Source organism: Cricetulus griseus, chromosome 3 (assembly GCF_003668045.3).
Source record: "Cricetulus griseus strain 17A/GY chromosome 3, alternate assembly CriGri-PICRH-1.0, whole genome shotgun sequence".
NCBI classification, from domain to species: domain Eukaryota; kingdom Metazoa; phylum Chordata; class Mammalia; order Rodentia; family Cricetidae; genus Cricetulus; species Cricetulus griseus.
This window is the reverse complement of record NC_048596.1, coordinates 150,925,777-150,943,658: the sequence shown is the minus strand read 5'-3', so window position 1 is coordinate 150,943,658 and position 17,882 is coordinate 150,925,777.

The following is a 17,882-nucleotide window of genomic DNA, read 5'->3' as shown; positions in this document are numbered from 1 at the left end:
GTTAAAAATATATGGTTGTCACCCTTAAGATGTGCTTGAGATTGGAAATGAATGTCCCGTTCCATTACAGCTCTTGATGGGGGCCATTCACCAAGCAGTCTTGGCTCTGCTTGCCAACAGAGGGCTGCCAGCTCCCAGTGAGTAACTCAGAAACTGGGCAGTCTTGGAGCTCTGACTACTATGCAAGGGTCTTTTTACAGCCCATTAGCTATTATATGATTCCTTTAAAAAACCATTTATCTTCTGTTCTCCTGAAAGTGCATGTCATGGTGTTGGAGTCTGATCCAAACTGCTAAATGTTGCTTTTAAATTCTATATACAAACACCTCCTCTTTAGCCTTATATTACAAAATCCAACAGCTATCCATACTCCAGCCAGAATCGTGTGTTCACATACCCAAAATGCATTCAGCATTTATTGAGCACTTATGAGGTACCAGATGAACATTTATTAACACCCAAAAGTTGCAAGGGTGGCAGATAAATATGTACTGAACACCAATGAGTTACCAAAGTGACAGATGAATATTTATTGAACATATTGAACACCAATTGGATTCTGGGTGCAAATGCTGAGAAGTCAGTGACAGCCCCAATAATCACCATGATGTGCCCTGAGCCTGTGACCCTAAGGTAATTACTGAGGAGTCGTGCTTGTTAATACAAATCTGTAAGCTGCTGGGAGTGGCTGGAAAGTGGATGAATACTAGTTAGGGACTTGGCCTTGTAAGGAGTAAGGCAGTGCTTTTGGGTGCTCAAAGAAGGCCTGACTACTGTATGACTCAACAACCATCGTCCTCCTGCTAGCCTTCACTGGCCCCCACATGCCACCTGACCTTCATCAGTCCTCACCCAAGCCTTCCTGGGGTCACTGTGGCTCCCCCCCACACACACACACACTATCTGTCTCTCTCTCTTTAATGTTTAGAACTGTTTTTATTGCTGGGCTTGGTGGCACACACCTTTAATCCCAGCATTCAGAAGGCAGAGACAGGAAGATCTCTGAGTTCGAAGCCAGCCTGATCTACAGAGCTAGTTCCAGGACAGAAACAAATCAAACAAAAATAATTGTTTTGTTGTTGTTGTTGTTGTTGTTTTCAAGACTGGGCTTCTCTGTGTACTTCTGACTGTCCTGGAATTCACTCTGTAACCAGGCTGGTCTCAGACTCAGACATCTGCCTACCTCTGCCTCCTGAGTGCTGGAATGAAAGGTTTGTGCCACTAACACCCAGCTTGAATTTTTTTATTGTTATTCAAGGCTAATGAGGCTGTTTTATGCAAATATATAATGTATTTTGACCACATTTCCCCCTGAAACCTCTCTGTTCCCCAGCTTCATTTCTACTTGCATGCCATTAATACAGGTATGATTTTGCATATCTATAATATTCAGGACCCATAAGTAAAGGAAAGCATGTCGTATTTGTCTTTGTCGGATGGACTTGGTTGGCTTAGTACACTTGTCACCAGTTCCATCCATTTTCCTGCAAATGGCATAACTTTAACTTCATTCTTTTCCACTGTGCAAGCAAGCATACCACATTTTCCTCATCTATTCTTCCATCGTTGGACACCTAGGTTGGTTCTGTAACCCAGCTATTGTAAATAGGACTACAGTAGACACTGATGTGCAGTTGTCTCTGTAATTAAGGCTGATGTTGCTAGCACCTACAGTGACCACACTCTTCTTCTGTGAATGGCGGGGGCCCCTCTTGAGATGCAGTTAAAATCCCTCCCCCCAGTCTTCCATGCTGAGCACCAAGGATAACAGAGCCAGAAAACAGAAAGCCTGGAAGAGGAAGGGGCATCCTCTCTAAAGGGGTGAACTCCACCTCACACCTGGCCCATAGATGGTGCAAGGACTCAGGCATTATGCTGGCCTGGCCCTGTCAACTGGCAGAATGCACTCAGGCAGTACCCTGGTCAGCCCAGGGTTCCATGGCTATGTAGTCGGCATGCAGGTGCAAAGGACTCTTTAAAAGAAAGCTGCACCCCCCTGCTGCCCACTTTGCTCCCCTCCCTGCTGTTCCACTGGGGCAGATAGAACTTTTCTTGTCTCCCTCTTCTGTTCGCTCTGTCTCTCTGTCTCTGTGTCTCTTTACCTCTTTTCTCCCCTCACCCCGCCCCTTTCCTTTCTAATAAAACTTCTCACCTAAGCTCTGTCTGCCTGGCAGACAGATCCCCACTGCCGCCTTGGTCACCCTTGCACCCGACATAGAATCCTCCAAGATTCTCCACGTGTTTTATTCCTAACAGATGGACTCAGTCCTGATCTCTTAGTCTATAAGCTACCATCTTGGTTCAGACCCTGTAACATCTGAGATCCCTCACTCAGTACTCCATCTCCTCTCCCTGCAGTGGTCTCAGTGTTCTGAGGCCACCAGTGAGTGCCCTGTGCTCACAAACATCCTTTGCTTAAAAGCCTTTGACAACACCTGTGGTCACCTGCTTCCCCTGGCCTTGACCTCCCTCCAGCTTCCTCTTCATTCTGCAGGGTCTCTCTGGCTGCAGAGAATCCCCCACTCCACCACATGCTCTCTCCAAGTCACAGCCTAGAATGCATCCCCTCCCTATTTCAGGGTGGTGAGGGAAAGACTCCCTGGAAAGTAAAGCATAATCGGGGATAGAAAGAGGGACAGAAGGGCCATGTTTCTGGGGACATTAGGGTGGCCTACTCTTTAACCAGAAGCTTCTGAGCTGGAAGAGACCTGAGAGCACATAGTGATGCCAGTTTGAGGGAAGCGTGGAAACCAGATCTAGAGCTTGGCAGAGAGACACTACGGCCACATTGTGGATTGGAACCTCCGGGGACAACGTGATAGATCAATCCACTGATGAGGTGTGAGGTGGAATCTGGTGTCAGCTAAAGAGCCAGGCCAGCTTCTCCCCATCACATGTGCTGGTCAGGGAGCCAAGGAGACAGCTCTTTTCCTCAGACTCCTTGCAGATAGATGAGCCACTCAGTGACCATTGTTGAGGAAGGACCCTTCCCCAGCTTCATGTCCTGTATGAGGGTAAAACTAGGGCTCAGGAGAGTTTAGTCAAGGCTTTGGGGAAGCAAACAGAGGCCTGCCTATCACTTTCCCTTCATCCAAAGAAAGCATCCATCTTCTTTAACTCAGAGAAGATCCCAGCCCACAATACCAACACCTGTGAGTAAATAAACCCCCCAGCTACAGGGCGAATCCACAAGGCCTCATGGGGGAAGTTCCTGTAATAGGGAAACATTTGGCAGGAGCAGAATCACTCTGGAGGTAGAAGGGTCACCTGTGCAAAGGCCCAGAGGCCACAGAATGCTGAGTAGTGGTTACAGCAGATAACACGTGGAGCAGACAGCACACCTGAGGCAGAGGTGACACCTGAGACAGAGGTCACATCTGGGCAAAGTTAACACAGAACAATCATTTAATCTTCAAGAGAGATCACACTCAGGGCAGGTACCAAACCTAAGACAGAGTTCATACCCAGGCAGGGATCAAACCTGGACAGGAATCACACCTGGGACAGGAATCACACTTAGACAGGAACTACACCTGGACTGGGATCATATCTGGTCAGGGATCACATCTGGGACAGGAATCACACCTGGGGCAAGAATCACACTTGTGCAGGAACCACACCTGGACAGGGATCATACCTGGGACAGAAATCCTACATGAGGCCAGGATCACACCTGAAGCAGGGAATCACACCTGGGTGAGGATCACATCTGAGATGACATTGAGGGGAGAGACTGCGACCTCTATCTAGCAAGGATGCTGGGCTACAGAATGGGGCCTGGAAGTGGTAAGGATGCAGGGGTGGGAGGGGTGTAGACACTCTTAACCCTTGGAATGGGGACAGAAAAGCAGCCTCTGACTTGAGCAGTTGCCTTTTCTTTCCAGGCCACTTCCCTGGAGACAATGGAAATCTGCCTGAGCCACAGTACCCAGAAGTTCAGGACCAGGGATGGGCTGACCTCCTCTTCTGAGACCACAGCTTTGTGAGAAGCTGCTGGTGGGGAGGATGGCATAGACAGCCTGGACAGCCTGAGGCCACAACCCCTGTAGAAGAGGGGAAAGAGCTGGCTGGGAGGACTCAAGATGTGACTGTCCTAGGCTGTGGACTATCTGCAAGGGTCTAGGAGAAAATTCCCCACCCTAAAAGCCCTCCTATCCTTCTAGATCAGTGATTCTCAGTTTTCCCAGTGCTGTGGCTCTTTAATACAGTTCCTCCTGTTACGATGACCCCCCCAATCATAAAGTTATTTTCATTGTTACTTCATAACTGTAATTTTGCTGTTATAGATCATAATGTAAACATCTGATATGCAGAATATCTGATATGCAACCCCCAAAAGGGTCCACACCCATACATTGAGAACCTCTGTTCTAGGTCATGGCTTCACTTCCTACCTCCCTTCCTAGGCCAGCCCTGACAGCTGTCCCTCATCCCTGGTGCTCCTGCCTTTTAGAAGTCCCTGCAAGGGGAACAGGGACTCCTTCAAGGATCTGTCTCCCAAGAACACGTGATTACTATGCTGTAGATAGGTGTGTCCCTGTGAAAACTTAAATAAGCAGGAACCCTGCTTGCCACTTTCCTGTGAGGGCAGAGGCAGAGGTGACCCTACAGGAAGCAGAGGAGGCCATGTGGCATGAAGCAGGGTAGGGCTTGAAGGCTGATGACATTTGAGCCTGCCCCTGCCCCTGGCTCCTGGCAGCACTGTGAGGCAGGTACTGTACAGAACAGGAAACTTAGGCTCAGTACAAGAGTAGCCTCAAGTTGCTCAGCTAACAAGTGAAGGATCTTGGATCCACACCCAAGTCTGACTGAGGACAATGGGCCTGAGAGATGACTGTCATCTCAACCACACCCTTCCCGAGCCTGGAGTGGGCCACTTACCACTCTGTACCTCGATTTCCTGTTGCATAGAGTGGGGGTAAACGGACCCTGGTGGATCACTGAGAGGATTAGCTTGTGTCTTTGCACACACAGTGTCAGGAACCAGGCAGAGACATCGCCACTATGACCATCACCTGCTGAACCCACCTGCCAGGCTCTTGCCCCAGAGCCATCAAGGACACCTGACTGGCAAGAGTCTGACATGGTTGGTGGCTGTCTCTTCTGGCTCTGTCCCCTCCCTTGGTTGATGAAATATAGATGATGTTGTGAGTCTGTGGTGGCAGTCTTCCGCCCCCAGGGAGTGTGATGGATAAACCTGATTATAACTGCAGGAGAGAGCAGCTGCAAGCTACCCTTCCAGTTATCTCAGACCTCTGAGCTTCTCTGGCCCCAAGCTCATGCCCTCGAAGGTGAGGTCCTGCCAGTCATTCCACCCTAGGGGACCTAAGCACCAAGACCCATTTTAAGTATCCCTATTGCTTCAGAGTCTGGCAGCTGCCTGGCCAGACCAGGGCTCACTTGGGATACAGAGCTAGCAAAGCCTCCAGGCATCACACCTCCCAGAAGTGTCTGACTTTCCCCAGCAGCATGGGCCAGGCCAGCTATGGCAGACCTTCAGTTTGAGGTGAAATTCAGGCCTGCTAGCTCCAGGAAAGCTACACCCATCCTGATAATGGTTACTTTGTCCTCCAGACATAAATCCAACCTGTCCCCACAGGATGGGGACAATCTAGACTCAGATGTCTGTGGCTCCAGCTCCATCATCTCATTGACTTCAAAGCCTACACAGCCCACCCCACAGCCTGCCCCTGCCTTTGCTGCATTGGCTGTTATGTCTTCTCTGGGGCATACACATCTGCCCTGGGTGGGGCCTTGGCTTGGGCTTTTTCCTGGGCAGTGCCCTTTCTCTGATTCTTCCTGGTTCACATCTTCACACCCTGAGTCTCCATGAGACATCACTTCCTCAGAGACACTTTTCTCTGGCTCCTCTCTGCTCCTCTAGAACCCCTAAAATGTAGTCCATATCATCCCAGTGTATAATTGTACATTCAACTGGTTTTACATTTTTATTACATTTATTTTCTCATTGTAGGCTCCTGTGTACAACTCCACAGGGCATTGTGGAGGGCAGAAAACATCTTGCAAGAGTCTATACTCTCACCAGGCATTGGTGGCGCACACCTTTAATCCCAGCACTCGGGAGGCAGAGGCAGGCGGATCTCTGTGTGTGAGTTCGAGGCCAGCCTGGTCTCCAGAGTGAGTGCCAGGAAAGGCTCCAAAGTTATACATAGAAACCCTGTCTCGAAACCCTCCCCCCCCAAAAAAAAAAAGAAAAAAAGAGTCTATACTCTCCACCTTGTGGTCTCTGTGATTAAGTGCAGATCATGAAATTTGGAGGAAAACACCTCTACCTGCTAAGTCATCTTGCCAGCTCTAAACTACTTATGCCTAGCCCTGCTTGCATTCTGACAGCTGTCAGAAGCATGGACTCAAGTTGCATGGTCTGGCTCACATCTTCCTCTGCCAGCTGTGTGGCCTGGGCCAGAACTAGCACATTTCTGTGCCGCAGTTGCCTGACTTGTGGAGCACATTCAGAAAAGTACCTATGAAGCTCAACACACTCTACAGGGAAGCTCCCAGAAGTGCATGTGGGCTTTAGTGGAGAACCACAGACACCCACCTGTCCTGTTCTGTCCTGTCTGCTGTGACAGAGGCCAACCTCAGTGAGCAGACACTGGCCAAATGTCATGCCATTTTGTCCTTCACTCCCATCCTAGTACTGACTGGAACCTGGAAAAGCACAATGAATGAATGAATGAATGAATGAATGAATGAATGGTGTAATGAAATATTTCCAGTTGTTTTGGCTTCAGAACTTTAAGCCCTGTATAATCCTGATTTCACTAATGTTGACTTCACTGAATTTTTCTCAGTGGAAACTGGAGTTAGGTTCCCAGCTGTTCAGGAATATTCCTAATTCTGTGGTTTTAAAAGAAGATTTATGTTACTATTTTTATTTATGTGCATGTGTGTGTGACTAAGAGCTTGTGAGTGCAGGTGCCCTCTGAGGCCAGAAGAGGGCATCCGATCCCCTGGAATTACAGGCAGTTGTGAGTGGCCCAGCATGGGTGCTGGAAAACAAACTTGGGATCCCCTGCAAGAGCAACAAGTGCTTGCAACCGCTGGGCTGTTAACTGCCCATCTCTATCACCTTGATTTCTCCCAAAAGCATATTTGTAAAAGAGCCTTCTTGGAGGTGACAGATTTCCCACTACCAGATCTATAGACTTATGTGGATTCAAAGAACAGAAAGATCTACATCTGTGCCTGCCAGACTCAAGAGGCCATATGGGAACCCAGAAAGACTGGGCCAGTGCAGGAAACACGGGACACTGTGGCTCCTGAGCATAAGGGCAGGGAAAGGCAGGAAGGAAGTCACCAAGGCAGGGGCTAGATGGGGAAGAATGGGATAAGGAGGGGCTGCAGTGTCACTAAAACTTGGCTATTTAGTGTCACCCAGTGTTGGGGGCCTGTATATTCTGGAAATCTATTCCACCACATCATGAGTTCAGGAGAGCCCAGAATTTCTATTGTCTTTTAGATGTCAGCTAATAGCTGCTGGATGGTCTGGCCTCTGTGGAGAATAGCTCCTATTCTAAATAACAATAGACTTGGGCCAAGGCAAGTCTACACCCACCCTGAAGGCTAGTGAGACAAGCTGGGGTGAAGGCACCTGAAGGCTTGAGTAGTGCTGCAAAGGAGTGTCTTTAGGATTAAGGGAAATAATTGCTATCAACCCTTTATACATGATAATAGGTGTCTTCTGCCATTGCCCCCACCTTTGGATGGTTACTTAAGATGATGCATCAATAAACTGGAGACATTCAGTATTGGCTGACCCTGCCCTCCTGTTATGATCAGATGTCTCTGTCTTCTTTTTTTTTTTTTCCCAAGACAGGGTTTCTCTGTGGCTTTGGAGGCTGTCCTGGAACTAGCTCTTGTAGACCAGGCTGGCCTCGAACTCACAGAGATACACCTGCCTCTGCCTCCCGAGTGCTGGGATTAAAGGCATTCGTCACCAACACCATCAGGGTCAGACCCTGGATTTGGCTGGTTCCGATAACAGTCCCAAAGACATCAATTCTCAATTACCCAGGATAAAACTGATAGCAGCTGCATAGTGCTTTAGAGCTTGGGTACAGTCACAGATGGAAGAGGGCAGAGGTCGGCCATGGCCCTTGAAGCAGGTTCACTAAAAGGCAGGGGGCTGGTGGAGCCAGCTCCATGAGACTTGGAGGACATGGGCCTTCTCTCCATCCTGATAGGCCTATTTCTCCGTCTTTTCGTCTTTCTCCTATTAGGGAGACTGGGGTCCCTTTTTAACCTTTTGTAACTAGCCGAGAGAGAGAGAGAGAGAGAGAGAGAGAGAGAGAGAGAGACAGAGAGACAGAGAGAGAGAGAGAGACAGAGAGAGACAGAGAGAAGAGACAGAGAGAGAGAGACAGAGAGAGAGAGAGAGAGAGAGAGAGAGAGAGAGAGAGAGAGAGAGAGAGCACAACAATGAAGCAGTGTTTAATACTCTAGAGGCAACAGTGGGACCTGGGAGAATGGAGTTGATAAATGAGGTAGACTAAAGTCTCATACAATACCCAACTTTATTTAGAGCATTAGACAATTTATCCTCTGAGGGTTAAGAAGAGTCACATGGGGCTGGAGAGATGGCTCAGTAGTTAAGCTCACTGGCTGCTCTTCCAGAGGACCTGAGTTCAATTTCCAGCAACCACATGGTGGCTCACAATCATCTATAGGGGGATCTGATGCCCTCTTCTGGCATGAAGGTGGTATACATGCATATAGAGCACTCATATACAAATAAATAAACATATTTTTAAAAAGAGGAGATACATAAATAAAGTATACAATCACAATGGCAAGCATATGTGGCAAGCAAGCCTCACATGGTGGACAAAGCACACACAGTGAAAACACATTTTTCCACAGAGGCATATAAATAAATAACAATAGCCAGTTGTAATGAATAATCTGAAGTAAATTTACTCTTATATGATACACTGGGAGAGGGGGGCACAATCCAAGAACAATTCTGTGCTTTTGAAGAAACTGAGGTTGAAAGACTTTTGTCTTTGATTTCTTGGAGTTTTCTCACAAACACTGAGACATTTCCTCACACAACTCCATTCTTGGACTATGTTCTGACAAGACAGGACCATGGTGATGTCTTGGGTAGGCAAGTTGGGGAAGCAACCACACACACAGAGCCCAGCTGCTTTAAGATGGTGGGAAAGCATGGCTGTCCTTGAGACAGGATGATGGATAAAAATACCTCATCCATAAATTAACTAGCACCATGATGGCCACAGGAGGTTCCTGAAGCTCCCCTTTCCTAGGAATCTGCTATCTGGAAGCCCAAAGCAGCCTCTCATCAGAAGCCTTGGGTGATGACAACTCCTCCAGACCTCTGTTGGGTCTGGGGACAGAATACAGGGTCTGAGACCACCATGTGCTAGCACCTCCCACCATTCTTCCCTCCCTGCTTACTGTAGACTCTCTTCTCCCACCCCTCTCTCATCAGCAGAGTAGCTGGCCTCCATCCACACTGGCCACTAGGAGTGGAGAGCCCTCAGAGGGGTCCTGGCTCCCCAGGGGGCAGCCCAGAGGGACAAAATGGGCAAGCAGCCTACAGTGAGAAACAGGCCTGAGCTATAACATGAGACCAAAACAACCAGAAAGCTTTCATTAAGCCAAGTTTAACACAGATCACAAGGGCCAGGCTGGCTTGTCCCCAATAAAGGTGACATCAAATGCTTTGGAAGTCACAGTGTGAACATCATGGCATCCCTGAGCCAGGTCTCAGAACTGGAGGGGAAAGACTTAGGCAAAACTAGAGTCAAAGTCCACCTCCAAGGGAGTGGAAAAGCCCATGTGATCTCAGAGTATAGAGAAGAGCCTCCAGTCCTAATGTCTTGGTGAAAGCCAGTCTTCACCATTGATTCTGTGTGACGTCTGGGCAAGTTGCTTCCCTTCTCTGTGACTCCATTTCTCTAGTTATGGGAACCAGAAGCTCTGTGAGTGCTATTAGTTTGTGTTCTTAATACAGTCTGTTAGAATCTGCCAAGGTCTTTGATTCCAGGGCCTGGTGGTTTGCCATGCTCACATCTGAGCATGCCCCAAGGCTGCCCCAGCAGTGGGAGCAGTTGCCATTCCCAAAGCAGCCAGCTCACTTCCAGAAAGCTCTGACTGAGAGATGGAGTCTCCTCCTGGGGCCTCTGCCCTGGGGCTGCCTGTACCCCTTCCTGCCTGCTCCTCCAGTTTGTGGTTATACCCACATATGGTTGATCCTCATTTCTTTTGACCTTAACTGACAGTGGTCCCCAGGACTTCAGTTTCACTTTAGTTAACAGATGGATAGACCGACCAGGTTGTGCCTGTTACACATCTTGAGGCCTGTTCATTCATTCACTCAGTAATGTCAGGCTCTCTCCTGGATGCTAAAGAGAGACCCGGTGGGTAGGCACATGGCCCCTGCCCTCGGAGAGTAGGATGTCCCATGGGAAGCATGCCAGCAAGAGAATCAACACAGAGGGATGAAAGGGGCTGAGATCACAGAGGGTGCCCCAGGGGAGCCCCAGTTTCTGGGCTATGTGATCTTGAGCATCACTTGGCTTCCCTGCTGTGTGAATGACTAGGAGGAAGATAGCCCTAGAGATTGGAACAGGTGGTCCTGCCCTCCCACCTTGCCAAGAGGCAGCAAGCAGGCCCTGCCGTTATCTGCCTCTTCTTTACTACCAAGTTCTTCTAGAGTAAAATTGCATCCAGCCCAAAAGGTAACTGTCAACTGGTCCAAGGTGATCCTGGCAGCCTCTGTCCTTTGCCATTCATTGACCTTGAGTAAACATATCTCTAGTTTAGAGTTCCAATAATATAAAACAAATCCCAGTGGTGGGTGGCAATGTACAATAATATAAAAAAGGGATCTCCTTGGGAGATGTACTTCATAGTCAAGGCTTTCCTGGAATCCAATGGAGACTCAAATAGCTTCAAAAGAGGTTCCTTTTGTTTCCTTGTCTCTCTTCCTATCTTAGACACTGTTATGTGACTCGGATGGCTGAAGCTGTGGGAGTCATCTTGGGACCATGAAATATCAAGCTTGAAGACAAATGGCAACATGTTGAAGGTCTGCAAGAACCACAGACACTGAGTATATTGTTGAGTTGCAGAGACATCACTAAGTAGACTAAGTAGACTACTGGTGGCTGACTTTCTGTTGCTGTCGTCAAACTCTTTTAAAAAGCCATTCTCAACCTTCCAGGGCCGTCATCACTTCAATATAGTCACTCAATACATGTTTGCTGACAGTCAACAAATATTTATTGAGTACCATATGGCTCCTGCTGGGTGACAGGCTACAGGCTAATAGAAGAGAGCAACAAAAGTTACATGGACAATTGAATCCCTGATGGAAAACTGGCAAGAGCTTTGTGTACTGAAGAATGGGCACTGAGATCAAGACAAGGCCCTTTGGGGTGCACAAGTCCTGGATGGCCTCCCTGAGGAGGTGGCATTTCAGCAGCAGCCTACAGGAGTGCAAAATGCATGCCATAAGACTGCAAGGAAGTAGGCACTGTCAGGGCAAAGCTCTTGAGGGGGAAATAAATCTCTTACGCTTGAGGAACTAAAAGAACATAGAGTAGCCAGAGAGAGCAGAAGAAAGATAGAGGACGAGCAGGAGAGAAGAGGAAGGAGGAGGGGGAGCTGGAAGTAGAGAGAAGGAGGACTGAGAGAAGCAGAAGGAGGAGCAAGAAGAGAAGGAAGAGGCAGAGAGAGGGGGAGAAAGGGGACGAGTGGGGAGAGAAAAAGGGATGAAGGAAGGGATGAGGAGAGAAGGCAGAGCCACCTGAAGGGCAAGGTAGGGAGACTGGAAAGCAATATGTCTGATTTCCACCTTAAGAAGGGGCATCCCCTGTAGAGATGGGCACCCCAAGTCCTGCAGCTCCCTACCTGCCTTTCTCTCGCCTCCATTCTTGCCCACAAATTTGCCTGCTCTAGACCTTAGACTCACTGGGGATGGGATTGAGCCTAGCACCACTCTACCTCAGCACTCAGCCTTGGCTCCTTGCAAAGTCAGCACCCACCAATCCTCTTGGCACTATGCTGGTGTCCTGAGCACTTTTATGTTTTTCCACAGTGTCAGAACTTACCAAACAATAAATTCATATACTTATTGGCTTTAATTCACCAAGTACTATTTTTTAAAAGATTTTATTTATTTATTATGTATACAGTTATATGCATGCATGCTTGCACACCAGAAGAGGGCACCAGGTCTCATTACAGATGCTTGTGAGCCACCATGTGGTTGCTGGGAATTGAACTCAGGACCTCTGGAAGAGCAGTCAGTGCTCTTAACTACTGAGCCATCTCTCCAGCCCCCAAGTACTATTTTTTAAAGATTTATTTTTAGCTGGGCATGGTGGTGCATGCCTTTTATCCCAGCACTCTGGAGGCAGAGGCAGGCAGATTTCTGAGTTCAAGGTCAACTGGTCTATAGAGTGAGTTCCAGGACAGTCAGGGCTACATAGAGAAACCCTGTCTCAAAAAAAATAAAAAAAGAGAGAGAGGAGAGAGATTTATTGTGTGTGTGTGTGTGTGTGTGTGTGTGTGTGTGTGTGTGTGTGTGTTCAGAAGACAGGTACCCTCAGAAGCCAGAAGTGTTGAATCTTCCTACAGCTGCCAGTTACAGGCAGTTGTGAGCTGCCTGACATGGGTTCTGGGAACCAAAATCCTCTTCAAGAGGAGTATATGCTCTTAACAGCTCAGACATTTCTTTAGCACTGAGCACCACAGATTTAACTCAACAGACAAGGCTATTGATGGTCAGAGATTCTTCTATTCCAATCTTAATCACTAATATTAATTCTCAGATACACAGTAAATTTCATACAATAAGACACATGTGCACCTGACTTACTCTGACAAGTTCATCATTGCTAAGAGGTCATTGTGTAGATGCATGTTTGGTGTGTAGCTCACAGTTTGCTCTGGGCAGATAGATGGCAGTTGTTCACTTGTGCAGACAGGATGCGTATTTGGAATGGAGCCTGATGTACTCAGAATGGAGTCACTCAAGACAATGCCTGGCCTGCAAGCTGCTGGGTTTTGTTTTTGTTGTTTGTTTGTTTGCAAGTTAAGAAGCATTGCTCAGCCTAATCACCACTCTGAAGACAGTGCTGCCAGCTGGCTCCAGGCCTGGATGGACCCCTGCCCTTCCATTGCATCTCGCTTCACACGGAAGGTCTGGGTTTGCCTAGAGCTTTATAACTGTGCCTGGGCCCATTAATGTCACCAAGCCAGACTTCCCCTTTCTGCTCACTGCTCCAACTCTTCCACCTCTTCCCTTCAGATGGAATTGGGTTTCCAGGAACAGGGCTAGGGAGTACAGAAAGAAAATGAGTTTCTGATCTCAGAAGACACCATGAGACTCCCTGCTATCATCACACGGTGGGGAAAGGGGGCCTCAAGGCCTGGTGGGCTCAAGCCCATGTCCTGAGCAGCTGGCAGCCTCTGCTTCCAAGAACAGCATTGCCAACATCTCTAGGGCTCCTGGGGCCCCTGAGATGGAAGATTTGGCCCTTCCTCTATAGCTGTTAGCATTCCTCCCCTTATGACATTTGCTGTCCTGGAGCACATGTTTCAAACCTTGAATTCCAGGTCCTAGAACACTGAGAGCCCCAGACAGTAACTTAGGAGGCAAGCAGCATACCAGGCCTGATAGCTGTCTGCCCCCATTGTGGTTAGAGGTTTCTTTTCTTTTTCCTTCTCTTTTCTTTTCTTTTTTTTTTCCTAGACAGGGTTTTTCTGTGTTGTCCTGGCTGTCCTGGAACTCACTCTGTATTCAAGGCTGGCTTTGAATTCACAGAGATCCACCTGCTTCTGTCTCCCAAGTGCTGGGATTAAAGGTGTGCATCATCACCACCCAAAAGGCTAGAGGTTTCTTACCTCAGGGACCACTGTGGATCCAGATCCAAGCAAGGCTTTCAGAGCTGACTCAAGTGTATCACCTGGGGTGCGGACCTCCATGTCCTTATCTCAAAATTGAATAGGACTTTCATAGAACACAGACCCAGGACATGCCACACAAAGACACCCGGTAAGGTTGCTGCTGTTGCTATTCTCATGCAGGCTCAAGAGCCTGAGGAGGGTTACACGTTCCCCAATGACTTACCAGAAAGTTTGAGTAGGTTTTCAAGCCTCCAGACCAGGGTCCTGCAGAACTCATCAAGACTCTGGTTGCTTCCTCACTCCTGAACTGGTACCCATGGCCAAGCCCAGGCACTCCCAGCATCTCCTCAAAGGACACACAACAATACAATCACAGGATGGTCTGTAAGCATGATGATGCCGAGTAAACGACAGTCATGGGCAAGCACAGGCAACACACACACACACACACACACACACACACACACACACACACACACACACACACAGGTACACATGCATTGAAGTGCTGCATACAGCCAAGCACTCTGGCTCCAACCCTCTGTCCTCTGCCCTCCCTCCTCTCCTTCTATCACACACGTATTTGTGTCTATTTTCCAAAACTCCCCAGCCTATCGTTTGACTGAGAGTCTGCCAGAGCCCAGTTCACCAAGAGAGACAGAGCAGCTTGAACCAAGGCCTCCAGATGCCAACAGCATCTCACTCCCCAGGCCCCCAGGTTTTCCCACCTCAGGTACCCTGAGTCTGAGACTGAGACCTAAGGAACCAAAAAGCTAGAGGTCAGCATGGGCATGGTGCCATTTTCAGAGCATCTCTCAGAGACTTGGGGTGAAGGGTCCCTGGGTACCCCAGCTACCCTATCCTGGTTCCTCTGCCATAGAATAGGAGACTGAGACTCAGACAAAAGGAGACAGTGGGTGGGGACACACAGCAGAACCCAGCCTCCTCACCCCCACTCTGCAGGGGAAGGAGGGGCTTCCTGGTCACACAAAGGACCCCATCCCACAGCTTTCCGTAACTAGCAGGTATAGCTCTGACTTCCAGGGCAGGGCTGCCATTTATCAGTGATAGTCTCCAGATTCAGGAACCCTTTAGGGCCTCCTAATTTAGCCCCATGTCCCTTCCTGTCTACCCAGCCCCTTGGCAAGAACCCTAGAGAGAAGAATTTATGAGACAAGGCAGAGGGGAGAAGAAGAGAAAAAGCACATGCTGGAGAGAGGGGGGGAGAGGTTAGAAAAGCCGAACACACAGGGGACTCAGTGTGAGAATGAGTAGAAAATATGGGCTGGAAGCTCAATGGTGCCCACCCAGAACTCTGGAAGCCTTCTGCTGAGCTTAGGGACTGGAGTGCCTAGATCAGGAAGGAGGTGGCCCCTGGCTACCTTCAAACAGGTATACCAAGAACTTCCTATCTTTCTGAGTCCTGCAAAACTAGGAACTAGGTACTATTGTGTATACAGTAGGTGCTCAATAAATGTTTTGCATATCAGGGAGAGGACAGCCAGGTCCCTAGGTTTCTTGACCCTCTGACTCAATGAATAGGCTATAGCAAAATGGCTCTTCTCCCTGGACCTCAGTGTCCTGTCTAGTGAGGTGGCATACTGGTGGTACCTAAGATTCCCAGAGAAATGCCATCTCAGCGTAACAGGCTTGACCTCAGCCTGCCCATTTCTGGTGGAGCAGCTCCTTCTGGAAGCTTCCTGGAGATGCAGAGTCAGGATAGCTGTCCCTATACCAGAGATCTGTCAATGCATGAGAGGACCAAGGCTGGGATGACCACAGGCAGGATTGGTGACTAGTCCTGGGAGTCAGTGATGGACACCAGGTCCTTGAGTGTGTTTTGCAAAGAACAGCAAAAATCTCCCCATCCAAGATGTGCAATGGATAGTCATGGGAGGAATCTCCTCAAAGACAAAACAATGCTGTTAGGTCTCAAACTCAAGACAAATGCTGAGATGCCTATTTAACATACGAAAGCAGACTTTGGCAGCTGGTCTCCTTCAGTCCCAGCTCACAAGTTCTTCTTACAGAGTCACCCTGGCTGGTACACCCTGCCCCCGGTTCTCAACCTCTCCAGCCCCTGAGCTTCATCTCCCTTCACTTGTCTTCTCTGTATAACCTAGCCATCTTGGCTGTGTGTCCTCACGGTCTCTTGATCTCTGGCTCTTCTCCTCCCCCGATTTATGGACTGATTCAGTCTGCTGGCCCTCTTCAGTCTGGACCCTTCCAGAGGCATCTGGCTGTGCTCCCCTCATGTCTACAGTAAGCCTTCTCCTCAATCGTACCTAGGAGCCATGATGTCCTCATTTTCATTCATCTGGTGCTGAAGCCATAGGAGTAGCATACATGATAAAGTAGCATATAAGATAGGAGTAGCATATATGAGCTCCCACAAGGAGCTGCTGATTTGACTCTCCTGAGGTATGAATGGATTGTTTCTTTCTTCTGGCTTCTTCCACCCACCATATTTGACTCTGGATTCTAGAGGCCACCTCTTCAGCTGTTTTCTAACCATCTACTCCGTAAGTGTCTCTCTGGCTCCTGCAACCTACTAAGCATCCTGGGCACTTGTTACACATCTCTGACCTGCGACACCCACAAGGGTGGCTGTCTACTAAAGACACTTACCCCCTCCCTTTTCCCAAAAGCCTCACCCAATCCACCTCTTCAGCAGCTCTCTCCTCCTCTACTCGGTAAGTGTCAACCCAGAGCACCTGCTTTGTCTACTATTTTGACAAAAAGTCATACTGGTGTGCTGGAGAGCTCCTCTGACCCTACTGATCCCCTCTGTGATTTGGGACATTTCTCTAGGACAGGTCTTGTTGGGAATGCCCCCTATTGAAATTCATGTCACCACAACACTTACCCTTTCTCTGTTCCCTTAGTTCTCATCAGTTTCTCCCTGGAGTTCCTCTCCTCCCCTCAGATTTGTCTGCTGTGTCTCTTCTTTAAGCCCTTCTGGGCCTCCATGATTCTGTCCCTTCTGTCTCCCAGCTCTCTCTTCAACTTATAGGAACTTCCTCCAGTGGAGTTCAACTAGTCACACTTTCTCCTTTTCTCCTCAGACTCTGAGATTTTATGGAAGCTGAAAAGTTTCTACACCCCAATAAGCCCCTCCACCGATGCAGTAATCCAAATCAAACTGAACTAGAAAAGGCCCATGTTTAATGGATACAATGCTCCTGGTGGCCTTCCAGCCCCCCAGAGAGAAGATGGGAAAGGGAGACAGTTTAATATCCTATGGGAGTGGTCTTGAGTATCTGTGTGGGAGGGACCATCATTTGGCGGGCTTTCTGAAATGCAGCTGGGTTTGGAGGGAGATGGGGGAGGGGGACTTGAGTGGAACCTCCACCATAATATCCCAGACTCTTTGGGTATATGGATGCCAGGGGCTGGGGCAAAGCTTTTACCATAACAGAAGCCTTGCTGTCTTACTGCAAATGGCTTGGCCTCCATACTGCTCAATGGACAAAAATGGCACACACTGTTGTGCCCAAATTCTGAACCCCCAAAATCACCAAGAGAACCATTCTGATGCAAAAGCAAAGAGTCTTTTATTGTTGTTTAATGAACTAACCCCTTTAGCTTGGGCCATTCATCCATCCACCACGGTGGATGGTTGGATAAAGACCCTAAGGAACCAGAAGGCAGGGATCTTCTAGGGCAGCATAAGGGGTGTGTCTAGGAGTATGCAACAGTCTCAGGATTGGTGTGCTTCCAGGCTTGGACGACCTGCCCTGTGTTGATTGGTCAACTGGTTGTATTGGCCCATAGGCCCTCCCAGAGCAGTTGCTATGCTCTGCACATCACTGTTCTGCACTTTTCCGTAAAGCACACCCAGAGCTGTAAAGCACAGTTCCTCCAGCTAACTTCTGATTGGTTCCTTGACACGAGGAGAGCATCTGACCTCCTAGTGACCAAGGCAGGCCCAGCAAGGTCAGGTAAGCACATGTTAGCCTGTCATGGCTGCCAAAACAGAG